The sequence below is a fragment of the Pogoniulus pusillus genome, chromosome Z (assembly GCF_015220805.1).
Source record: "Pogoniulus pusillus isolate bPogPus1 chromosome Z, bPogPus1.pri, whole genome shotgun sequence".
In the NCBI taxonomy this organism is placed as follows: domain Eukaryota; kingdom Metazoa; phylum Chordata; class Aves; order Piciformes; family Lybiidae; genus Pogoniulus; species Pogoniulus pusillus.
In genome coordinates, this window is record NC_087309.1 from 73,872,818 (window position 1) to 73,899,055 (window position 26,238).

At 41.8% G+C, this 26,238-nt stretch overlaps 1 long non-coding RNA gene across 4 annotated transcripts; it reads right to left on the minus strand.

The window, feature by feature from the left end:
- Positions 1-14,997: 14,997 nt before the first annotated feature.
- On the minus strand, positions 14,998-23,979 carry LOC135173528 (uncharacterized). Of its 4 annotated transcripts, none has more exons than XR_010301361.1 (4): positions 23,896-23,979; positions 23,180-23,433; positions 17,407-17,737; positions 14,998-15,153 (listed from the first exon to the last, which is right to left on the minus strand). It is a non-coding gene; the product is annotated as an uncharacterized LOC135173528 (long non-coding RNA). The 4 variants fall into 4 exon arrangements; XR_010301362.1 differs by having other exon boundaries at positions 23,865-23,911; XR_010301360.1 differs by lacking the exon at positions 23,896-23,979 and adding an exon at positions 23,692-23,887.
- Positions 23,980-26,238: the final 2,259 nt, after the last annotated feature.

The following is a 26,238-nucleotide window of genomic DNA, read 5'->3' on the forward strand; positions in this document are numbered from 1 at the left end:
CAGAAATATACAAGGTAAAAGGTAATACAGAAACACAACACCTCTCCCAGAAAACTGAGTCCCGAGGAGGGCACTCATCTGCCCTTCCACCTTTTTCCCACCCCTCTCCCTTACTCCAGATCCTGTCTTATGTCCAAAGAAGATCGGAGGGTCAGCCAGGCGGGTTAGGAAGCAGGTGGATTAATCAGAGAGATGGCAGGTTAGGTTAGAGAGAGAAATGCAGCCCACAACCCAGACAGACAGCATCTCCCTTATCTATGTTTGGATTCTTGCTCTTATACATCTCAGCAAACCTAAGAGTGAAGTAGACATCACCACTGTTACTCTTTCACAGCCTGTAGTCTAGTTCTTCTCACCAAAACATTCTAGCTAGCTTCAAACTAGCACACTTTTGAAAAGGAATATTTATTGAAAAGGAATATTGTGGTCAACTGAAAAAAATGGGACAACCCCAAAACTCACTGAAGTCTGCCATTTCTTGATTTCAGCAATGAGATTTTCCTAGATCTGCCTATAAGTCTATGTAATTTTGTTTTCTCTTTCAGCCTGCAGCTTCAATATGCAGCTCACTGGGATTGTTGACTCATGTTCCATTCTCTCAGTCCAAGGGAAATTGAGTTTGGCCCTGATAGCAAGGTGCAGATTTTATAATTCCATGTAAATGTTGATGCTTTCCAAAAGTAGCTTCTTATTTAAAAAGTAATGTTCAGGATTTGGAATAAAACTAAGAGTAGATGCACCTATAGAGATTCTGGCAGCTGGAGATATTATAATCACAAACAGGCACTTTGTCTAGTAAGGAAGTTCATCTGTGTTTTGGCAGATCACTTTAGCCATAAAATTGATAATTGCATTAAACACAAATGGCCCTGAACCCAAGCTCTGGGGAACAGCACTTGTGACTGGCTCTGGATTTAACTCCATTTACCACCACTTTTTGGGCTCAACCATCCTGCCTAGTTTTATGAAGGGAAGAATATCCCCATCCAAGCCACAAGTAGACAGTTTCTCAAGCAGAATTCTCTGGGAAATAGTATCAAAGGCTTTAATAATGTTAAAGTGGACCACATCCACAACTTCATCCACTAAGCAGGTCACATTGTTGTAGAATAAGATCAAGTTTGTCAAGCAGAACCTGCATTTCATAAACCCATGCTGACTGAGCCTCATTAGCTAGTTGTCCTGCATGTGTCACATGATGGCATGCATTATAATCTGCTCCATGACCCTCCCCAGCACCAAGGTCAGCCTGACAGTTCTGTAGTTCCTTGAGTCCTCCCCTTATGGCCCTTATTGTAGACAGGTGTCACATTTGCTGGCTTGCTTTCAGTTAGGACATCCTGAATAAGCCTGGGCTGCTGGTAAAGAATTGAAAGTGGCTGGGTGAGTACTTCCACCAGCTTTCTCTATGCTTCCATAGACTTGTATGTGTCTAAATGATGTATCAATGTCACTAAACATTTCCCCTTGGATCATGGGAGTTTCATTCTGCATCTTGCCCTGGTTTTCAGCTCAGGGACTGGGTACCCCCAGAACAAATGGTCTTAATACTAAGGACCAAGGTAAAGAAAACACTAAGTAGATTAGTCTTCTCATCAGCTTTTGTCACTACGTTGACTTGGTAAAGTTTATACATGGCACCTTGTAGAAATGCTGTATTTCCTGCACTGCTGCTAATAACAAAGACTCTACCTCATTGTCTAAACTACTTTCTAGTACTTCAAATGAAGTGAAAAAGCATAAATAAGGATGCCAAATGAAGCTGAGATAAGCAATAAGGTTTAATTCTCTGACACTAATACTCCTCAAGGCTGTATTTTCACCATTTAAAGTAAGTGTAATTAATTCAAATTCTAATCTTCATCAGAATTTACATATCAGAAACTGGCATAATCTTCTGTGGAAAAAGGTATTATGCCACATATCTACTGGTCACTATGTCTAGCTCTCGTCACATTCATGCACATTATTCTTCAAGAGTATATACACTGTTCAGAACAATTTCTGAATGGGTAAAACACTGTGTGATGGAGCTAATTTTTCCAATTATTTTTTTCTGATCCATAAAACAATTTCAACAGTCAGCAAAAGAGCTAGAAGTTTTCCTGACTTTTTTTTAAAAAATGGTAAGCTTTCAATCTTTCTCAATATTCATCAAAAGCCTGCTGGTGAGCTTAGGCCTCAGGAACTTACTCCTCTAGCATAGTTCTGCTATGGAGGAGGGCTGAAGCACAGAGTTCCCAGTCTTCAAGCACTCAAGGGTACTAACCAAAACCATCAGTGAGTCATTTTTCAGATTACATGGTGAGTCTGTATATTCTGTAGTGCATGAGGTAATTTCTTATTGCTTGCTGCTGATTGACAGGACCATGTAAGCTGTCCAGCCAGGACCACAAACATTACAGTTCTGCAGGAACTGAAGATGTGCAAGAATTGCGGCAAACATTGTAACTCTGAGGCTGGTGCTCTTACTACTTTTCAAATTTTCAAAGTAAAGTCACTATTTTTTTCCAAGATCTCTTCCTTTCTGTGCAAAATTTTTACAGTTGTATCATCTCTTTCATATTTTGCCTATTAAACCAGAAAAATCATCATATAAAAAAAAAAAATTAAAAAAAAGCACCATGGAAAAGGGAGAGCACTTTCTCACGAGTCTTTTTGACATTTTCAACATCAGAATTTTAACACAGGGTCCACCCATACCCCTGTGATCTTCTTCTTTCAAAAGTCTACCTGACTGGTAAAGGCAGTTTAAGACCCGAACAGGCATCTGTTGCAGGGAAGAACTGGGACTTGTTCATCTGTAACCCTGCTTGATTATGAGGAAAGATGCAGAATTTGCCTGGATGACCTGGACCAAGTCAGAGCATCACCAGCATCTTCATAATCAACAGAGAACTCATAGACCATTCCTGCAGTTCGGGTCTCAGCAGAAGGCTGCATTACTGATTTCCCCTTGACTCACTTGAGGGAAAGGTGGCACCCCGCCTCAAGGTCTCCCACACTGGCTTACATCAAGATGATACAAACAGTACACTCATCTTAAGAAGGTATATTTCAGGCAGCATTCACCTCACAGAGGTTTATGCTATACCGCATGGAGATACCTGATTATATATTCTGCTCCTACAGCATTTTCTGCAAGAAGTCTTTAAGCTGCTCCACCGTTGCTGTCCATTGTGCATCCTAGAGAGACAAGAGAGCTGCCAGATGGCATTAAGCTGACTTACAGACAGTGGTGGCCATCTGGGGAGATTAGAAGATGTAGGTCTAACCAGATTTAGTAGTAAAATAATTTTGGCATTTATAACCATATGTCTGCGATGTGCATTACTCAGAAGCACAAGGAGTGCCAAAAAGAGAAAGGTCAAAATAATTTGAAGCCCAGAACAAGAAAAATAAATCTGAGTTTCATGAGGGAAATTCACATATTTTATTCTTGCCTAGACATGAGTCATCAGTACTCTTTTCTCCATATAGGCAAAGGAGCTGCCCCAGTGCTTCCCTCTCTCCCATTCCAGTCTCTTTCCTGTTCGCTTACAAACCATGACGAGCCATGGCTTTATAGCTACATCACTTCCTGTGCAAACAGTAGGCATATTGTGCATACTGATTCAAGGATTACCATTATGGTACTATTAAACAAGTTTTTGTATATTAATCAGGATGCAATTGCATTAGCTTTCATTGCCTGCTCTCATAGCCACACTACTCAACCACTTAAAAACACTGCTTCATTTCATCACAAAGTTGATGCAGCAAGGAATAATTATAACCATTTTATAGAGACAGAGAGTGATTAAGCTGTTTGTTCAAAGTCTGTAGCTGACATCATAAAATCTAAAATTCCACACATTAAAAAAAAAAAACTAGAGTTATCTGTCATCTGTCTTCTTGATCACTCTGATGCTACATGGGAATGTTTCCAGGGATAGTCATGTTTCACTGCTTCTCTCTGACCTCAATGACTGTTTCTCAGATTTGCCAATAGTAGAGCAAGAGAAGGGAGATACTATGGTTAAAGTCTATCTTTAAGCTTTTTTCCCTTCTGTCTCTGTCAGTATCACTGTGCACTATGCCTGTCACTCGCACTACGAAGGGCAGGAAAAGCGTGTGCACACAGACAGACTCAACCCTGGAACACATAGGAGTCCAGGCTACTGGATGCAGGGAGTGCTGGAGCCTCTCACTCACTGTAGAAGGGGAAGGGAAGAACAATTGCGTCAGGTGTGAGCAGGTGAACTTTCTGCTCACTTTGGTTGCAGAATTGAAAGATGAGGTGGCTGAGCTGAAGGATGAAGTATCTAGGCTCAGGTCGATAAGGGAAAATGAAAGGGAGATGGATCTGTGGGAGCAGGCACTGCAGCTCGCCCCTGATAAGGGAACTGTCCCTGGAAACAGGGAGGGATGGATACAAATCCCTGTCAAAGGCAGTAAGAGAAGTCCACCCCAGCCCTCTCCTCCTCTTCCACTGCCCTTGCATAACAAGTATGAGGCACTTCACGAAGACAGCAGGGAGGATGGGAGAGCTGAGGAGAATCCAACCAGGATGCCTAGGGTGGAGCAGTCCCCACCAACTGTGGTTACTAGCTCCACCAAAAAAAAAAAAAAAAAAAAAAAAAAGAAGAGTCTTGGTCGTTGGGGCTCCCTTCCTGGTGCCCAGGTTAGGGACATCGCCAGAAGACTCCCAAACCTAATCCGGTCCTCTGATTATTACCCCTTACTGGTAATACAGGCTGGCAGGGATGAAATCGAGAAGAAGGGAACCAGGGCAATTAAAAAGGAATTCAAGGCCCTGGGGAAATTGATAGATGGGTCAGGAGCACAAGTGGTGTTCTGCTCGGTCCCCCCTGTGGCAAGAGAGTTCACAGAGAGGAACAGCAGAACCTATGACATCAACAGCTGGCTCAAGGGATGGTGTGAGAGGAGGCACTTTGGCTTCTTCGACCTTGGGGGAACTTTTACTGAGCCGGACCTGCTTGATCCTGATGGGGTTCAGTTATCTAAGAGGGGCAAGAGAGTCCTGGCACTGGAGTTGGCAGGGCTCATTAGGTGGGCTTTAAACTAGATATGAAGGGGGTGGGTGAGGCAATTACTCTCTCTGAGAAGGAGAGAGTGGGAAGGAAACTAGGGACAATTGGGGAATCGAGAGCCCAGCTGAAGTGCATCTACACCAATGCACGCAGCTTGGGTAACAGGCAGGAGGAACTGGGAGTCCTGGTCCACCAGGGTGACTATGATATAGTTGCCATTTCAGAAACTTGGTGGGATGACAGGCATGACTGGGCTGCTATACTGGGGGCATATAACCTCTTCAGGAGAGATAGGCAAGGGAGAAGAGGAAGAGGGGTGGCCCTGTATATTACGGAGTCATTCCATGCCACTGAGCTTGAGGTAAGGGATGAAGGGATTGAGAGCTTGTGGGTTAAAATCAGAGGGAGGACAAACAAATCTGACATCCTGGTTGGAGTCTGTTCTAGACTACCCAACCAGGATGAGGAAACAGATGAAGTATTTTACAAACAGTTGGAGGCTGTCTCAAGATCATCAGATCTTGTCCTTGTGGGTGACTTTAACCTGCCAGATGTCTGCTGGGAACTTAATTCAGCAGAGAGGAGGCAGACCAGGAGATTTCTAGAGTGCATGGAGGACAGCTTCATGACCCAGCTGTTAAGTGAGTCTACTAGGGGTCAAGCTCAGCTTGACCTACTGCTCTTCAACAGAGAAGGGCTGGTAGGAGATGTGACAGTGGGAGGCTGCCTGGGGTGTAGTGATCATGAGATAGTGGAGTTTTCGATATGCAGGGAGGTAGGGAGGCACTACAACAAAACCCACCCACACCTTGCACTTTTGGAGGGCAAACTTTAATTTGCTTAAGAAACTTATTTCCAAAGTCCCCTGGGCAGAAGTCCTTAAAAACAAGGGGGTCCAGGATGGTTGGACCTACTTTAAACAGGAGCTCTTGAAGGCACAGGAGCTGGCAGGTCCCACGTGCCGAAAGATGAGCCGTTGGGGAAGGCAACCAGCCTGGATGAGTAAACAGCTCCTGAAGGAATTGGGGGAAAAAAAGAGGGTGTATCACCTCTGGAAGGAGGGGAAGGCTTCTCCTGACGTGTTTAAGGAGATAGCCAGATTATGCAGGAGAAAAATTAGAGAGGCTAAGGCCCAGCTAGAACTTAGGCTGGACATTTCTGTGAAAGATAATAAAAAACACTTTTATAAATTCATCAATTCTAAAAAGAAGGGCAAGAAGAGCCTCCACTGCTTACTGGACTGGGAGGGGAACACTATAACTGATGATGAAGAAAAGGATGAGGTCCTGAATGCCTTCTTCGCTTCAGTTTTCAACAGCAAGGAGGGAGGAGGAGGCAAGTGGCCTCTTGAACTGGGGGATGGGCTGTGATGGTTTGGGCATTAACCCACCCCCCCCACACTTTTGGAATTGCCCCAGCTAACTCAGACGGCCTCTGGGAATATAAATGAAGCTATTTATTTTACAGCAGCAAATATACAAGCAGCTATTCACAATATATACAGTTATATACAGAAATATACAAAGGATAAACAATACAGAAGCACAACGCCCATCCCAGAAACCTGAGTCCCCAGGAGGGGCTCTCAAACCACCCCAACACCTCCCCTTGCCCTCTCAACCTTACCCCAGTTCTCAGGAAGAAGAGAGGTGCAGCCAAGAGGTTAGGGAGAAAGGTTAGTAGGAGCAAGGTTAATGAGATGTGACTAGGTCTGAAGGCAAAGGCAGAATGAAAGACAAAATGGAGAATGTTTTACTTCTTCTTCCCAGAGTTCTCAGCGTGACTGTGAGCAAAGAGACACAATTGTTTTTCATTTCACTGCCCATTATCTAGTTCTTTTACCAAAACATTCTAGCTTGCTTCAAACTAGCACATGGGGTTGGGGAGCGGTGTGTTCCCCTGGAAATTCATGAAGAATTAGTTCAGGACCTGCTAAGCCATCTGAACACCCACAAGTCCATGGGACCAGATGGGATCCATCCCAGGGTGCTGAGAGAGCTGCCAGATGAGCTGGCCAAGCCGCTCTCCATCATTTTCCAGCAGTCTTGGCTCACCGGAGAAGTCCCAGGAGACTGGAAAATGGCCAACATGATCCCCATCCACAAGAAGGGTCGGATGGAGGAACCTGGGAACTATAGACCCATCAGCCAGACCTCAGTGCCAGGGATACTGATGGAAAAGGTTATCTTGGGGGTGATAAGAGCGCACCTGATGGATGGCAAAGAGCTCAGGTCCAGCCAGCATGGGTTTAGGAAGGGCAGATCCTGCCTTTCTAACCTGATCTCCTTCTATGATCAGGTGACCTGCTTGGTGGATGTGGGGAGGCCTGTGGATGTGGAGAGGCCTGTGGATGTGGTCTGTCTGGACTTCAGCAAGGCCTTTGACACTGTCCCCCACAGCAAACTGCTGGCTAAGCTGTCAGCCCACGTATTGGATGGCAACATGTGCTGGGTTAGGAACTGGCTGGAGGGCCGGACCCAGAGAGTGGTGGTGAATGGTGCCACATCCAGCTGGCGGCCAGCCAGTAGTGGTGTCCCTCAGGGATCTGTGCTGGGCCCCATCCTCTTTAACATCTTCATAGATGACCTGGATGAGGGCATCGAGTCAGTTATCAGCAAGTTTGCAGATGACACAAAGCTGGGGGCAGATGTGGCTGGGTTGGAGGGCAGAAGGGCTCTGCAGCGGGACCTTGAGCGCCTGGACAGATGGGCAGAGTCCAATGGGATGGCGTTCAATAGCTCCAAGTGCCAGGTGCTGCACTTTGGCCACAGCAACCCCATGCAAAGATACAGGCTGGGGTCGGAGTGGCTGGAGAGCAGCCAAACATAGAGGGATCTGGGGGTGCTGACTGATACCCGCCTGAACATGAGCCAGCAGTGTGCCCAGGTGGCCAAGAGGGCCAATGGCATCCTGGCCTGCATCAGGAATGGTGTGGTCAGCAGGAGCAGGGAGGTCATTCTGCCCCTGTACTCTGCACTGGTTAGACCACACCTTGAGCACTGTGTTCAGTTCTGGGCCCCCCAGTTTAGGAGGGACATTGAGATGCTTGAGCGTGTCCAGAGAAGGGCGACGAGGCTGGTGAGAGGCCTTGAGCACAGCCCTACGAGGAGAGGCTGAGGGAGCTGGGATTGGTTAGCCTGGAGAAGAGGAGGCTCAGGGGTGACCTTATTGCTGTCTACAACTACCTGAGGGGTGGTTGTGGCCAGGAGGAGATTGCTCTCTTCTCTCAGGTGGCCAGTACCAGAACGAGAGGACACAGCCTCAGGCTGCGCCAGGGGAAATTTTGGCTCGAGGTGAGGAGAAAGTTCTTCACTGAGAGAGTCATTGGACACTGGAATGGGCTGCCTGGGGAGGTGGTGGAGTCGCCGTCCCTGGGGCTGTTCAAGGCAAGATTGAACGTGGCACTTGGTGCCATGCTCTAGCCTTGAGCTCTGTGGTAAAGGGTTGGACTTGATGATCTGTGAAGTCTCTTCCAATCCTAATAATACTGTGATACTGTGATACTGTGATACAAAAAATAGAGTCTAACTATGCCATGAAAACTCATAGAATTACATAAATAAGCAACACAGTATACAGTGAAACAGAAAAGAAAATAATTTGCATACAAACAAAAAAGTACTTCAAAAGTATATTTGAGGACAAAGAAAAAAAAAAAGAAGGTATTTATCAGAAATTTTAATATGAGATTTTGATGACACTGAAGATACTGTCTTAGGGATATTTCAGCATTCCTCTAGCCTTTGAAAAAAGTTTTGAGCAGGAATTTTAGAAAACTGAGGCTTTTGAGTACATTCCCATTGCTTCACATTCTCCCCTTCCTCACTCTTGCCTTTCATGGTACACATCTTTCTGTAAAACACCTTCCTGTGTAGAAGAACAAGACACCAACTAACTGCATGTCTACTTCTCACACTGCACACTTGATGCAGACTCATCAGGAAAACAGGCTTGTTTATTTTCTCATAGAGAAATCAACATACTCTTACTCTACAATTTCCTTCATTTCCTCTTGAGAATAAGCATTTACGCATTTCAGACACCTGTATATGCATTTCTCCCCAAACTCTTTTAAAACAACCATTTGGCTTTTATTCCTGGATCTTTAATGTAACATTTGAATTTTTCAGATAAAAGCAACCTGAGATGCTGTAAGTATAGACCTCCAATATCCTAAGGAAATTCAAAGAGTTTTAGCTAAGTTGTTTTCAGGTTCCATAATGTGGGCGTCTGGAATTAGCACCTGTCACATTTGTCTTATGTTAGAGTGGTTACAAACACATCACAGAAACCATGACACTTTAACAAGCTGCCAGCACAGATTAGTACTACCTATCTTTTACATGGCATTTTATCTGTGAAACTCAAAGCATGCTATAGAAGATGGCAAGCAACATGCCATTTAGCAGACAGAAAAAAGTGAAGACAGTATGGTGAAACAGCCTGCCAGACACTGCTCAGGAAAGCAGTTCCTGGCCACTGAAACTGGGGTCAGTACATTCTGAACAAGGGTGCTTCAAGCTTGCTTGTCAGCAAACCTTCAGAAACACCTTACAGACAGGTGTCCAAAGAGCAGGGTTTCCATTTCACATGTCAAGCTCTTGCAGCTGCAAAGACAAAAAGCAAAGCACAAGGTTCCCTAAAGAAACCCAGCTAAACAGAGAGGCCTGCTAAAATGTGGTTTTTTCAGTTGATTTTTCACTAGAAGTGATTTTTCATTATAGCATGCTCCAGTGACACCTTTTGAGATTTCCATTCAAACCCAATTCTCTGCTGAAACAACTAGAAATCTTCCCAATCTATGCCTGTAAATCTGATACTTTAACCAAAATGCTACTGACATTTTTCTATGGGAGCACCTCTTTAAAATGAAAAATATTTCTTTAGAAGACAGTTACAACCAAACTAGCTTTTAGCCAGTCACTTGAGGCCACTGTGAGTATTACATCTTCTTTCACTACAGTATATTGATTTTTTTTTTTTTATTAACTGTGCAGTCTCTAGCATTGATATAAGACAGGACTAGCAGCAGAATGGAGAAAAAAAAAAAGAAAGAAAAAAGCAGTATATACGGTACAACACCTTTTCTAAACTCTCTTTCTTGAACAAGCAAATTCCAACTATGGCTTTCAAGAAAGAGAAATCCGTGAAGCAGAACCATATAAATTCTTGGCTACCTCTCACAAGAAGCAAATGCATAGCAGGATTAGAGGACCACATTTAAGCAGGTTTGAATCCATACATCACACAGAAACACAGAACATTAGAGATCGGAATGGAGCTCCAGAGATCATTGATCCAACCCCTCTGCCAAAGCAGGATCACCTAGGGTAGTCCACACAGGAATGCATCTAGATAGGTTTTGAAGGTCTCCAAAGATAGAGACTCCACAACCTCTCTGGGCAGCCTGTTTCAGTGATCTGTCACCCTTACTGTAAAGTTTCTCTGCATGTTAAGGCGAAATCTATGCTTTAGTTTGTACCTGTTGTTCCTTATCTTATTACTGCACACCACCAAAAAGAGATTGCCTCCATCCACTTGACACCTTCCCCTCAGATATTTACAGACATCGATCAGATCCCCTCTCAGTCTTTCTCTTAGTCTCTCTTTGCAGGGGAGGTGCTCAAGTTCCCTATCGTCCTCATGACTCTCCACTGGACTCTCTCCACCAGGTTCCTGTCGCTCTTGAACTGGGGAGCCCCAAACTGGACACAGTATTCCAGGTGTGGTCTCACCTGGCAGAAGAACCTCCCTAGACCTGCTGCATACACTTTTCCTGACACACCCAAGGATGCCGTTGGCTGTCTTGGCCACCAGGGCACATTGCTGGTTCATGCAGAACTTGCTGTCCACCAGGACTCCAAGGTCTTTCTCTATGGGGCTGCCTTCCAGCAGGGCAGTCCCCAACCTATACTGGTGACTGTTGTTCTTCCTCTCCAGTTGGAAGACCATACACTTGTCCTTATTGATTTTAGTGATGTTTGCCTTCACCCATCTCTCCAGCCTGTTCAGAACTTGTTGGATGGCAGCACAGTCTGACAGGCTGTCAGCCATTTCCCCAGTTTTGTATCATCAGTGAACTTGCTAAGGGTACACTCAATGCCTTCACCCAGGTTATTGATAGAGATATTTGACAAAATTGGACCCAGTATTGATCCCTGCACAACACCATTGGCTACAGGCCTCCAACTCGACTCTGCCACTGATGACAACCCTCTGAACTCTGTTGTCGAGACAGTTTTCGATCCATCTCACAGACCAACTATCTATGCCACATCTCTGGAGCTTATCTGTAAGGATGTTATGAGAAACAGCATCAAAAGCTTTGCTGAAGTCAAGTTATATGACATTCACTGCTCTTCCTTCATCTACCCATTAGGTCATGGTTTCATAGAAGGCTATCAGATTAGTCAAGCAAGATCTCCCTTTGGTAAATCAATGTTGGCTACTCCTGAGGAACATCTTTTCTTCCACATGGTCAGAGATGACCTCCAGCAGAATAAGCTGCTCCATCATCTTTCCAGGGATGGAGATGAGGCTAATTGTAGTTGCCTGTGTCTTCTTTCTTGTCATTTTGGAAGACTGGAGTGACATTTGCTTTCTTTCAGTTGTCAGGCACCTCTCCTGTTCTCCATGACTTTTCCATAGTGATGGAGAGAGGCTCAGCAACACTATGAGCCAGTTCTCTCATCATTTGTGATTGCATCCCACCGGGGCCCATAGATTTGTGATCTCTAACCAAGTCTTGGCTGACCAGGGGAGTGTACTCCTTCCTCCAGTTCTGTGGTTCCCAAGGGCTTGGTCTTTGGAGGTAAGACTGAGGCAAAGAAGACACTCAGAACTCTGCCATCTCTACATCTTCTGTTATTGTATCTCCCATATCATTCAGTAGTGGACTCTGATTTTCCCTGCTCTTCCCTTTTGTTATCAAGGAGAAGGGCTGAAGCTCTTTCTGCTCTATGGCAGGAGGCAATAGAAATTACAGAGGCATTAAAGCATTCATTTACAGATTCTTATTAATTATCAATCACCCTCCGAGGCCACGTCACAGCCTATTACAAGTGTTCAAACTTCAGGGGTGTCTACCTGTGGATGCCGAGGCTGGAATCCTCCTGGCTTTAGGGGAAAGGAGAATCTTCCTGGCTTCTGGGGAAAGGACAGTTTCTGACCTTTTTCTCCTAGTGAAGGATGCAATCTCTGCCCTTGTCACCTGGCTTCTTCTGGATGCTCTATCCAGGGATTCTTTGGCAGGACCACAGGTGCAGAAGGAGTACAATGTAACGCTGGCCATGCAGGCTGATCGTGTGCAGACAAGTGGGGTCTGCTCTTGGTAACTCAGCAGAGTTGGAGTTACCAAGGCAGTAATAAGGCAGCGGGCATGCAATAGGGTGCACGGTGGCACAGGAGTCTGAGCTCCGTAGATACAGGCAGGCTTAAGCATAATAATAAGAGCAAGTGAGCGAGCAATGTGGGGGAGCCTGAGAACTTTGTTTACCTGTGTATCCCATTTATAAAAATGTGGGCTGAGATTAATGGCCCATTGGCCACCAAAATGACCAATCAGCTTAGCAGTCAGCCAAACAGACCATAATAGGCAAAAGCCACAGGCCTGGACCTTCCAAATATGGGAATCACACAGGCCTTACACTAAGCAAGCACAAGCTGGGTATATGGGGCTTACACAACTTAAAGCCTAGGCAGGCCACACTTTATGGCACCAGGCCTATTGTGCCCCTTTGTGCTCATTATGTGTTTAACTCTGGTTTGGGCAGGAAAACATGTCCAGGCAAGCCAAGGCATAAATAAGCCTATTTTCTGGCCTAAGGGCCCTCCACCACACCTTTCTTTTTCAGAACCATTTAGTTCCAACTCAAATACATTTAAACAGAGTTTGGGGGAGACCTGAGGCTCATTTCTTTGATACATAGATAGGATAAAGTGAGCGTCTTTCTTGTTTAGACTTATTTTCAAAGCTTTACCTTTTAGTTGGATAGGTGGGAGTGATAAAGGTGAATCTTTATTCAATTTTTTTCATGAGAAGACACATATGGGAAAGGATGCTTTGTGACACATGCCTGTGCTCCCAGGGTACGTAACAGTTTAAAGGCAATCCAATCACCAAAAGTTCTTTCTAGTCATTTTGGTCTCTGGGAAGAGGTTTTCAGCTAGACTCTGGTAACTGCCAGATGCTCCTCATCTGCTTCCAGACAAACTCTTCCTATTTGCAGAAGAGCAGTTTCTAGGTCCTGGATCTTAGTCCTGTTTCTTCACATTCCAAATGAGACAGCAATAGTCACATAACTACATTAACAATGATACTCAAATTACAAAAAGTTAGTTGCAGTATTTACACAGGCCACACTTGTTGATGCTGAGAGTGCCAAATTCCTAGCTTGCTGTCAGATATCATTAAATACCACCAATCTAGTTGCTTTTGCATTGGTTGTTAAAGCAAAATTTTCAGATGCACCTCCATTCTTAAAAATCTCACATATATTTCTGGGGTTACAGAGACTTGGTTTTGTCAATTGCAGCTAAAATAATATGGACAATCATGATCATATCTTTGTTCTGATATTATTACATATTTGGCAATAAAAGTTCTTGCCTTCTGCCTTAGGTTACCTTCAATAAGAAGGATGACTGCAATCAGCAAAAGAATCGCAAAAGCAGAGTCACATTCATCCAGCTTTTTGAAAAACAAAGCTAAAGCAGTACTGATGTAATTCAGGTTCTCTTCTGGGTATTGACAGCTGGTAAGATGCCTTTCAGCACAGTGAGAACAAGTATTTCCTCTCTTCGCACCAAATAATCTGGACATGTAATTTATGATAGATTCACAAACCAAATGGTCAATGGCTCAGTACAAACCAAACATAAGCAGACCCATTTCTAAACCAGTACATCACACTGCTCAAGTAATCTGCTGAACCATTGAACAAATACATGTTGAAAGATTAGGTGGGAGTTGACTGCCATTCATTAAGATAAGTGTAGACTAGACTCATTTTCTGCCTGACATAACACGTAAGGATTTGTATTAAAGAGGATGAGGAGGGAATTCCAGCCAACTAGATTTTTGAAATTAGATTACTCTGCCAAGGACCTCACACAGAGGTCTCTACCAGCTCTTTTTCACATACCAAACCATCTGTTCTTTGAATAAAATTTCTAGGCAAGTGAACCCATACGAAAGGAGCACTAATTCTAGCTATTCAATTTTTTTTCTTGGCAGAAGAGAAAAAAGGCAGAAGTTCTATAGTGTACAGTTGTAAGTTAAAAGTACTAACTGTGCTTTCATGGTCTTTGTTATACTGTTGTTTCACAAAAGAGTTGTAGGCTGTCAAGCCAGAGAGAAAACTAGAAGAGGGGAATGCCCTCTTTCCCCATTAAGTGGGGAAAAGCATTCATGCTGCCTAGGGCCATCCCGCGGCATACAGTAAACCAAGTCTTTACTCAGCTTCTTAGTGACAATCCCTTTGAATGCAGCAGCTTTCCTAGAGGACTTGCAAACTGCACGTTATTCGCCAAAAAAAACCCAACAAACCAACATAAAACAAACAAACAAACAAACAAAAAATAGGAGAAAAGCACAAACAAGAAAAACCCCACAAAGCAATAAACCTCACAAACAATCCAAATAAAACAAAACCACCAATAATAAAACAACCCCTAACCAACAAAAACCCAAATGAAATCCCTAAAACTAAACCAAAAGCCTCGGCTTTTTCAAAGTGAAGACAAACAAGATTTTGGTTAAAGTATGAACTGCTGAGATAAGAAGCAGTATTTAGTGGGAGATCAGCATGTGACTTGTGTTTCCTGTGAGACCTGGGAAGCTCTGGTGGGAAGAGCTCTGGTATCTGCAGCACAAAGGGCTGCTGAAAGCTTGGGTAGGCAAGCTGATAAGAGCTCCAGAAACTTTAAAACACATCCAGTAATTCATTCTCATTATTTATTTTTTTTTCTGACAAAACAAAACAAAATCAACAGAAGAAGAAAGTTTCTCATCTCTTTTTACAAGGCTTCTGAAATTCAATCCTTAGTATCTCAGGCAGGTCTGCAGAGCTCTGGAGAAATTTGTAAGAGACAGTAGATCCAGCTGTTTTGTCAGGCAGACCTGGATTTTAGAAACATGGCATAAAAATGTGGTAAAATTTCAGGTTCACTGAAGTCAATGGCAATATTTTCACAGGTTTCAACATATGACTATTTTCACAAGTTTGCAAAGAATCATCCAAGAACGTGCTTTACTACAACGATTCAAGTGACCTACACTCCAAGAGTCTGTTTCATGCTCTTAAGTCTCCTGGCAGAGAAATTACTCAGAAACTCAAAGCCTTCCACCCCATGACATCTGAAATGCACTTGGAAGAATTTTTGGACAAGTGACTACTTTCTGAGCAGCTTGATTCTAACCTCTAACTCTTGCTCTTTCTCAAGCAACAACATTTGTCAGAAGTAGGCTGGATATGGGTATCATCATTTTTGTACTTCAACACTCCTCAGCATCAGATGCCTCTCTGTTTGAACAAGTAGAAGCTACTGGAGTGGTGATCTGCACCAGACACTACTTAATACTGAAAGCAACAAGCCCATTGTACCAGGCAGACACTTCAAAAATATTCAAACATTACAGTGATTGATCGCATCTTACTGTCTTATGTACCAACCATAATTTCTGCACATTTAAGCTCAATTTCTCTGTACTAATGGAAGGATTTCAGCTAACAGAGGTGGGTTTGCTTTCAAGTAATCTAATATGTATGATAATAAACCCAGGCACACATACTTCACTAATACACTTAATATTATTATGGTACTCCTACACCACTCATAATCTGTTCCTCCTTTGACTTGTCGTTATAGTTGTCATGTGCACAGCAGATGATGTATGTGCTCCTGGGTAATACTGTGCTTTATTTTCCAGCTGTGCTGCTACCAAAACACAACACAATTCTGCAATAGAAACAGATCAGATTTTGGCCTGTAACTGGCATGCGAACAGTCTTGAGATGATGCTCTGCTGCATGACTACTATGATACATTTGACAGTCACAGACATTCAGTATTAAATGAATGGCAGACACTGACCAATAGCTAGAGTCCGAACTTGTCTGACAAACACTTTCAAAGACATCATGTTATACAGCTGGTGCACTTGTTTTAAGAAGGAGTAAGCAACTTATTTCCAGCAATGAACACCTGGAAACAGAAAACTAAAACTTCATCCTATGAATCAAAACTTAATATATTTCATGTCTTGTCAATGAATGAATTGATTATGTCCTCTGAAGGACAATTTGAATTAATTTAAATGTCATACCTTTCCTCCAGAATTATTTCCAAAAGGGAGCAGCCAAACTAAAGAAACTAAATGAAGATCAGGAAGCAAAAATTGTACAACTTATTCCATTCAATTCCTTGTTATGTTGCATTAGATAACATCACTTGACTTGTCCTGTACATCCAGAGAAGAGCCATACCATTTACTGCAAGCAAATTAGACAGTAAGTTCCTGAAAGAAATAAAATTGTTAAAAGGTGTAAGATATTATTTACATAGTGAAAATTGCTCACTGTAGCAGCTCTTCTCATTGTAAATGGAGTTCAGCTCCTTCACCTTTTATGCAGGATGAAAGCCAGTTTTATTTTGAAGAAGTAGCAAATGAAACCTACAAAGTAGTGACAAACAGAACTATATTTTCTGATTTTAAAAAGCAGACACTGTTCCTTTACATTTGAGTCAGTGAGTATTGTTCTGTTATCTCAGTATATGCTTGTTCTGTTCCATCAGAAATTTGACTGCCTGGTTTCTGGGAAAAGTCATTATCAAGAAAGATCGGTAAATAACACCTGTTGCTCTTCATGAGAGATTTGGGTACCAAGCACTCATGGGTTTCCATTTTCTTTTTTTTTCACTCAGATGATTTTTAAAATAACTAGTTCTAGGTACTAAAGATTCTGTAATGATCTAATTTTATTACAATTAATTTATATTATGTTGTGGACGGGGATTCTGCCTGTACGCTGGCTAGGCAGAGGGGAGGAATTTATTAATGCAAGAGGATATTTATGAAAAAAATATATATTTATTAACTTCCAATATTTCAACTCTTGTCACCCCCAAGCACTGAACTTTAATATTAAAAGGATTCTTTTTACATGGTTATGAACACATTATGGGAATATCTACAGAAACTTATTAATAACTAGTAAACATTGAAACTATTAACAGAGAGAGAGAGTTTTCCCCACGGCTTAATGCCACCTGGGGTCTTATACTATTTGCCCAGCAAAGCTGAGCTGAAAGCTGCTCTCTGCTTTATGGCAGAGGCAATAGAAATTACAGAGGCATTCAAGTATTTATTCACAATTTGGATTAATAAGAAATCACCCTCCGGGCTACGTCACAGCCTATTGCAAGTGTCCAATTCTTCAAGGTCTCTGCCTGTGGACTTTTAGGCTGGAATCCTCTGGTTTCAGGGCAAATAAGAGTCTCTGACCTTGCTGAAGATTTCTGCTGGCGGCTCTCTCGAGGAGTACACAAGCAGGATTTCCAGGTGCAGAGGCAGGATTCCGCGCAGTCTGAGCACGGGTCTAATGCTGGTTCCTCAGGCCAATTGAATGCAGAAAAGTGGGTCTGCTCCCAGCAACTTGTGGCAATGGCACACACCAGATAATCATATAAAGGCAGGCATAAAGCTGCAAGGAAGTATGCAGGCAGGCAAGTAAGCAGTGTGGTGGAGCCTCAAGTAATGTGGGGAAGGCTGCACGTGAGCCTGTGCACCCCTATTTATTAAATGTGGGCCGAGAGTTAATGGTCTCATTGGCCACTCAAATGACCAATCAGGTTGGCAGTCAGCCAAACCTTACCATACTAGGCAAAACCCACAGGCCTGGACTCCAAATATGGGAATCACGTGGGCCCAGCACCAGACAGGCACGAGCTCGGCATGTGGGGGCTTACACACTCAGGTGTCCTGGGCAACTGACTTTATGGCCCTGGTCTGTTGTGCCCCTTTGTGTTCATTTACCCCTGGTGCAGGCAGAGAGACAGGCATAAATAAGCCTGCTTTCAGGCCTACAGGCTCTCCACAACAATTATATTTAGGTTCTTGGAAATACTTCAGCTTTAGCCTACTTCAATAAAAATAAATAAAAGTAATAATACATGTTTCATATTTTGTGTACTTTCAGCAAATCTTTAAAACAAAGTGCAAAGAAAACTCAAGCCAACATAAAGGTAGAGGAAGAAACAGTCTAGTAACTGAGAAAGATATCTAGCATATTTAGGACCAATATTTCTTACCCACAAACAGTGACCCCTCTATAAGAAGAACAAGGCAGATACTTTTAATAGATTACAGCTACAGCTTCCTGTTATTCAAACATCTAGATTAATTTCAAACAAACTCAATATATTATCTAACTCTAGATACCCTAAGCCAATGATTTGCAGGAGTCTACACTGGTTTACTTTAACTTAAATACATTTAAAAGAAAAAAAAAAGGATAAGGGGAAGGAGGGAGACTGGAGAGTGGGGTAGGAGGTAGTGAGACAGAGAAAGACTTGTTGAATAGTTTAAATTCTTCAGAAAGAAAATTGGGCACTTGGGATTAGTTTGGCATTCACAGACTTTTTAACCTAGATGCTAAAATTATACTAGCAAAGAAAGCTACAATATGGTTCTAATGAATTCACTGCAGACAGTTTGCATCTTAAAGAAAACATAAACTTAGCCATCTGGATTAAGTTATGGCAGATTGCTGAGTATTTTTCTTTCTTCAGTCCCACATATATGTCTAGCAACATCATATTTGGCACAGCAGTAACCTGTGATAGGCCCTACAGCTCTTTTGAAAGCCTGCTGATACCTGCTCCCAACTTGGGAAGTGAAGTGGTAATCCATCATGACAAACAACAGTCAAGAAAAGGCTAATTTTTTATTTTATTTTGGTTAAGATAGCAGCTACTGTTGCTCTTGCCTTTTTTTCTGGATGCCATAACACACACTTAGTGAGTAGCAACTACAGGCAAAAAAAGTCAGTGTATCAAGACTATTTAGTGTCTAAAATAACTGCTTTACACCAAGAGGGAAAAAAAAAACAACAAAAGACAAAATCAACACCTGTCTATAAGACCACTATTATTCCTGAGCCCCTAGGAGTGCAAAGTACACATAATTCAGAAGAACTTCTGTGAATTCACCACACTTTCTCTACTTTCAAGACAGACACATATTCTAATTTTAATCCCTACTCAGCTGAAAGGAGGAAGAGATAAGATGTTTCTATTATACTAGATTTAACAAACAACACAGAAATGATGAAATAAAAGTACTCTGACAGCAGATTTAAAAAAAAGCGCTGATTAAAAAAAAAAGTTTAACTATTGAAGTATCTCAGTTCTTCATTCTGCACAAGGTGTTTTCAACAAATTCAACAAAATTAAGTGCAACTTATAGACAGATCAAACCTATCTCTCTAAAAGTCTTTTCATTTTCCTTCTTGGAACAGGCAGATGTATTTTCCAGATGTCAAAAGCAGGAATTTTATAAGCAGTACCTTACCCTGTACTACACAAAGACTTTAAAGCTTCAAACACACTTAACTGTAGTTTCTCATGGTCAAAAAAAATAAATCCTGTGTGAAATACAGGCAGCTGAAACTCAAAAGTTTTGCCCAGAGAAGGAATCCCACAGTGTTTTAAAATATCAGACTGCAAAAGGTAAACAGAATTAGTAGAATACAAAGAATGTATTTATTGTCTTGAGACCACAACACAGGTCACCCCTGCTTTCCGACTACTCTGCAGTGACCTCTGAAGTTTCTGGAGCAATTTGTTCAGCTGCATTTACAAGTCACATTACGCACTGTATTTCATCTGGTATCCACACAGCTTTTGATCAATGATCATTACACTAGAAAAAGTGTTTCTGCTTCACAGGAACTTTGCCTTATAATTGATAACTAGCAACTACAATCTGTGTATCGCAATGCTGCAGTAAAGTACAGGGTATCTAACTGGGCAAGAACATAGTAAGAATTTTACAATGGCTGAAGCTACAAGAAGATGAATACGGAGTAGGAGAGGAGTAGCTCTCTTTGGATGTCCCCTGTTCCATCTCCCTGTTCTTGGACACAAGTATGTATCACACAGCAACAACAGTAGAGTTGAGTACTTCCAGGTCTGACTGCTACCCTTTTAAATGCACATGTTGTATTATAATCATCAGACAAGCTCATTCCAATGCAAAAAATATTCCTGTTACTGCTCAGGTTATACAAAGAACTTCCAGGACAGCATTGATACAATGATAAGAGCACATAACAGCTTTCTAGCAGTTTTGCAATTCACCCAAAAGTTCTTCTCCACAAAGTCAGTGCTGCACGTAAATGCTGTACTTGCAGTTAAGGAGAAGTTATCTCAGCTGCTGCATGGGAGGGAGTGATTTATATACAGGATTGCTTCAAATGCACTGAAGGATGGAAAACACAATAGTATTTTTAAGGTATGAATTCCTTCTTCATATAATGAAAGGGAAAAACAACATGACAGGATTTTACAGTCCACTCAAGACTGAGTCATATATACGGCAGAGCTAAATTAGCTTCCTTTTTTTTCCTGCTACATAAGGCTCTTTTCCAGTTTCTCTCATCCCAATTGGTTACCATTTTGGGTGCTTCCTCCCCATTCTGTCTCATCTTCCCTCCTAATTCAACACATTCGTCTCCCATTACTCATGATGGCAGATCGCACACCCTGCCGTCATTAGTGAATGCAAGTTACCACTTGTCCCACTCCAGCAGATGAGAAATACAACTGAGCAAGGACTAAATGCGGACCAACAAAGAGAAGGAAGACAGTATCTCTTCTCTCAAGAGTCCTAGGAAGAAAGAACAGTCTACAAATCATTCTGCCCCAAACTGCTTCTGTCTGTCAAGACAGTGCACAGCTCTCTGGACTGCACAGCCAAAAGGAGAAGAAACAGCAGTCCTTATTTCAACTGGATAAAAGTGAGGGGGGAAAAAAAGTCATAATGAGAATGGCTAGGCATTGAAATGTGTTATTCAGAAAGCCTGTGGTAACTACACACTTAGGAGTTATGCAAAACTTACCTGGACAGGCCTTAAGCTGCCCAATTTTGAATCTGGCCACCTTCAGACCTAAATTTCATTTAATGATCCCATGACAGACAGCCTAGGGCTTTCCAAACTAAATCAGTAACAAAATATGACATCAACATAAGGGTTATGTCTCCTCTCTGATTTTACTGAAATGGTCATCAATAGTGGCTAGGAAGCAAAAACAAAAGGATATGTAGATAGGAGGCCTACACTAAACGAATGGGAAAATTTATTGGGACATGCAAGAGAAGTGGCTGAAAAATAACTAGATTTTTAGAAAAGGCTGCATTGATGTATAGGAGATGTCCATGTGTCATGCTCCCTCAGGTAAAGTAAGTCAGCTTTCTTCTTGTTCTTGGTTTTGTTGTGCATGGTTTTTCGGTAGATTTCCTGCTGGATGGCTGAATTGGTACTTGGGAGATGACCTCTCTCCATCCCTAGTGGGAAATGAAGCACATATTGATTGCACAATACGACATTCATTGCAAAGCTAACGGAAATAATAATACAGCTCCTTCTTTCAGTACAGCCAGATACGAAACACTGTAGCCTCCTAAACTGCCAAAGCTCAAAGCAAGATTTCATACTATTTCTGACTAAAGAGGTCAATCCTGATTTACTAATACTTGCAGAATAATTCAGCAGCCCAACTCACTCACTACACTGGTTCCTCAGGACTGGACAAAAGAGAAATGGATATTGCATTTGTGTGCAACCTCAAGACAAAGGAAAATAAAGGGGGAAAAAGAACAGAAGAGGTACAGATGTTAGGCAGGCTTTTCAAATCCTCCCCATCTCTGATTAGAGACATTCAGAAAGGAAATGGCTCCTTTATAAAGCTCAAAACTGTAAATAGAAATCACTGAAAATAAGATCAAAACAAAAGGAAACTTGATTGCGGTGAGATACTCAGTTGCTCAGAGCTCTTATTGTTTAATTTCTCTTTCATTTTGCTTTTGTAACATGAGTTTCTTCACATTGGCATAGCAGCAAGTTACCTCCCAAGAAGCTGGAAAGACAGCCAATAATCAACAATGTTTTACTTTTGATTGAATGTCATGCTTGAGGCATAATCCCAGGCTTCAGATGAAAACATGGGAATTGCTATGATATGCCTTATACCTCAAAGTAGTAGTTTATTGGAGAAGATACTTTGCTACATAGTACAAACTGTGGAAGATTTCAAAGCAACGTGACAGAACACTATTCTATTCCTAACAGAAAATTACTTTGTCACCATACGAAAGACTAACGGAACCCACATAAATACAAATCCCACTTTTACTAGCCCTAGAAAAGCAACATGAATTTTGAATGACACTTGCCATTTTCTGTATTATTTTTCAGTTTGCAAAGATTAGATGGTGAAGTAATTTTAGTAACATTGCCAAAGTGGTTAAGTAAATGCCATACAGTGTTCACTACTTTGTGACACTGGCCTAGTTCTGAAACAGGAGCTATTAATGTCACATTATACTTACCTATGCCACAAAATAACAGAAGCTTTGCCTGGGCAAATACCTCATCCCTTTCCTGTCTCATATCCAGGTTCTAAAGCCTCCAATATGACTGACCAACAGATTCACACTGAGAGGAGTTCAGTCTTTGAGATATTGTGTTCCTGAACAAGAAGGTGAAATTTCTTACAGATAAGGTGTTCTTAGGGGAACTGAGAGGAGGACCTTTGATGGTAGATATATGAAATCTAATTTCATTAAAACAATTCCAAGCCGGCTTGAATCAGAATGTTGAGATACGCTCACCAAAAATACATTATTACACTTTAACCACAGTGGTTAGCCATCACCTAGTAGGCTAAGACCATTTCTCAGGAACTTTTCAACTGGATTGGGTATTTGCTCTTTCACTGCCTTGTTTTCTGAGGGTCCTAATTAAAAATCAGAACAAAGAATAGCATGTTCTGACTTCCATGTACTTGGTTCAATAATACATAATATTTGTAATATGTAAGATTACACCCAGATATCTTCAATCAAGTATAAAGCCTTGGCTTACCTTTCTGGTGTTTTATCTTCATTGCTGCTTGAATGTACTTTTTCTAACATATTTTCATTTCCTCTGCAAATGGGTAAGTCTTCCCTGCTGTCAGAAAAATGACATTCCTTTCCAATGCAATTGAGAGTCATGTTTCTTTTCCGTAAACAAGCCCCAAATAAATCAGATCTTCAACCTGGATGAAGACAGGCAGCAAAACCTGGGCTTGCAATTCCTTCCTCTCAGGTGCTTCAAACCTGCTGTGGAGCAGTTTGCTGCAGCAAGGTGAGGGAGATGACAAATTCACTGTTAACTTAGTGGACATCTCACAAGTGGAGGCAGCCACAAGCAGTTAAACCCTTGATGCCACACTACAAACCCTCTTATTCCATGGGGTTTTTTAACTTCACTTACCCCTGGACCATCTCAAACAAGCCTAGACCCCAAACAACACCTCATGATGGGGTTGTAAATTCTTTATTCATTAATTTACTAGCCCATCCTCATCCACAAGAGATTTATTTATATGGTACCTTTAGACCCTGATATCCAACCGTTTTCACCCTCCTCCCCTAAATTTCCCACAGCAATTCTTGTCCCAGTAGATCCCCAAATGCCAATCCCCCTCTCTCAGTTTCTTGCCCAGCCTCTTCCTCAGAGCACTGGGATTAGCTGGGCAGATTGGAAGCCACACCACATCCAACACCTTGAATACATGACATTGCTCTCCCTCCAACCTAAGATTAACGAGAGTCCACCAGAATACAGCATCTAGGCCCCTCCAAATCCTTTCTGTCTCTGTCCTTAAGGCCACTCCCACCTCACAGCTGAGCACGATTGAGAAAATCCTGGTTAAAAGGATTCTTTTTCCTCTTCATTTTCTCCTCCCCCTTCCTATCTCAACAGGACCACAAACCCACTGTAGCACCAAAAGCATTAAGAAAGGTTGTGGTCATACTGTACGGCTGCTTAGTCCTTTTTCATAAACGGAGAGCTGAAGCTTGACTATAAAGAAAAGCTTTGGGATATTATAAAAACAAGCAGCAGAATCAGAATGATAGAATGCAGGAGAAAAGAGATTTGATAGAGCACGGGAATAGTCAGATGAAACGTGTTACAAAAATTAAGCACACAGGAGAACTGTTTGAATTAATTACTGTGAATATGATTCTGGGTACAATTCATAGCTCATTTCCTGAGGCTAGGAAAAATGACACCAGCAAAACATTTGATATTCAACAGGATGCTGTAGAAAATTAAAATCATTTAAGGACACTTGGAATATTGGAAACTTTAACAAAGATGGGAAAAAAACAAAACAACTGTGTTTTTCTAATGTGACAAGCAAGAAGTGTTACATAGAAACACATCAAAGATCAGGCTGATTAAAGAACTCATATTTTGCTTTTCCAATGTGTCATTGATTGTATTACTGGAGTACGATAAGCATAGCCTTACCAAACTCAAGAGCTTAGATTGACAAAAAATTATTTGAACTAATCACAATGACAGAAAGCAAGCACAGTTTAGTGTCCTATCTTCTGCTGAAATTTGTGAATTGTTATAGGATTAAAGGTACTGTTATGGCTTGCAAGCCTTCTTTGGTCAGTAAGTGTAGCCTGACAGACTGGTTTGTCTGAGTTGTATTGCCCTCCACCAAACTTCTCTGAAACCATCCAGTTATCCAGAGCAGCATTTGGTGAACCCAAATCCCAGAGTCAGTATACTTTGTTCTTTCCATAACAAAGCAAGAGCTTGCAACTTTTAATTTATGACAAGATGTTGTGCATTAAAGGTTAACTGATGGACCCTAAGGAACCTGACACCAGTAGGTAGGTGGGAGTTACTGGATCATAGAATTATAGAATGTCAGGGATTGGAAGGGACTACAAAAGATCATCTTGTCCAGCCCAGCTGTTAAAGAAGGATCACGTAATTCCCTTCCCTTTCCTGCCTATTTAAAGAGCAGGAGCTTCCACGGTGATCTCTTCTCTTGCCTTTCAGTTTGCTGTGTGGAGAGGAGCTTGTTGCTGGCTGGGAGTGGTTTGCCACATGACTGGGCATAACCTATTGTTGATCAGGAGCTGCGTATTCACGTGTGTGTGTGTACACAGCACACATATATATGCACATCTATATCTATATATCTATTCCATTCCTTTCCTCAATGTTTATATTCATCTCTTTTTCTTATAAACTTTTTTTTTTTTTTTTTGGTTAAAGATATCTTTTAAACTTCCAATTCCATGTAACTTATTTTGCTTACCACTTTTACTTCCTCTGCCTATTTTTGACTGGAGGAGGAAGAGGGAAAGGGGAGAGGAGGGTAATCTAAATTCTATCCCAGGACATTTCTACTCTGGAAAAGCTTCAACTATGACAGAAAATTGGCACACAGTGTGTGACAGTGAAAACAGCTGTGTTAAGACAGTCCATTTTGGCAGGAGACACAAGGGTTAAGGTAAACGAGAAGAGGATTCAGTCACAGCTTGAAGTTTGTTAAGAAGGTTTTGTGGAAGTTTTGGTTGTGTTTTTTTTTTTTTTTTCCTTTTTCCTTTTCTGTTGCATGCTATATTTCCTTTCCAGGGGCCAATGTGTAAGGAAAAAGAAACACAAAGCAGCAGTCATGCCAGCTTCAAAAAATGAAAATGCTAACTACAGCAAAGTATTAAAGGGGCTTAAATTTCAGATTGCAACACAGGCAGTTCCTGTTCCAATTGCTGCTTCTGGGTTCCTGCTTCTTGGGTATGGGTGGCTCTCTGGGGCATGGTAGTGGAACAGGTGTGAGATTGCTAGCTGCTGCTTTGGGTTTTCTGTTTGATGCTGTTTTTTCTTCCCTGTGTATTTCACTGTTTCTTCTTCTGCAAATAGTCTAAGCTAAGATACGTATTGTATTATAGATTAGATTATTAGCTATGTTAATTCTGAATTGTGATTATGATATCTCATGTTATATTAAACTCTTATCTTTTTATCTCAACCCTCAATTTTATGTGTTACTCTTTCCCTCATTTCTTTGTTGTGGGAGCTGGCTAAAACATTTATCATAAGTTCCTGCTTTGTACAAGAATGATTTGTTA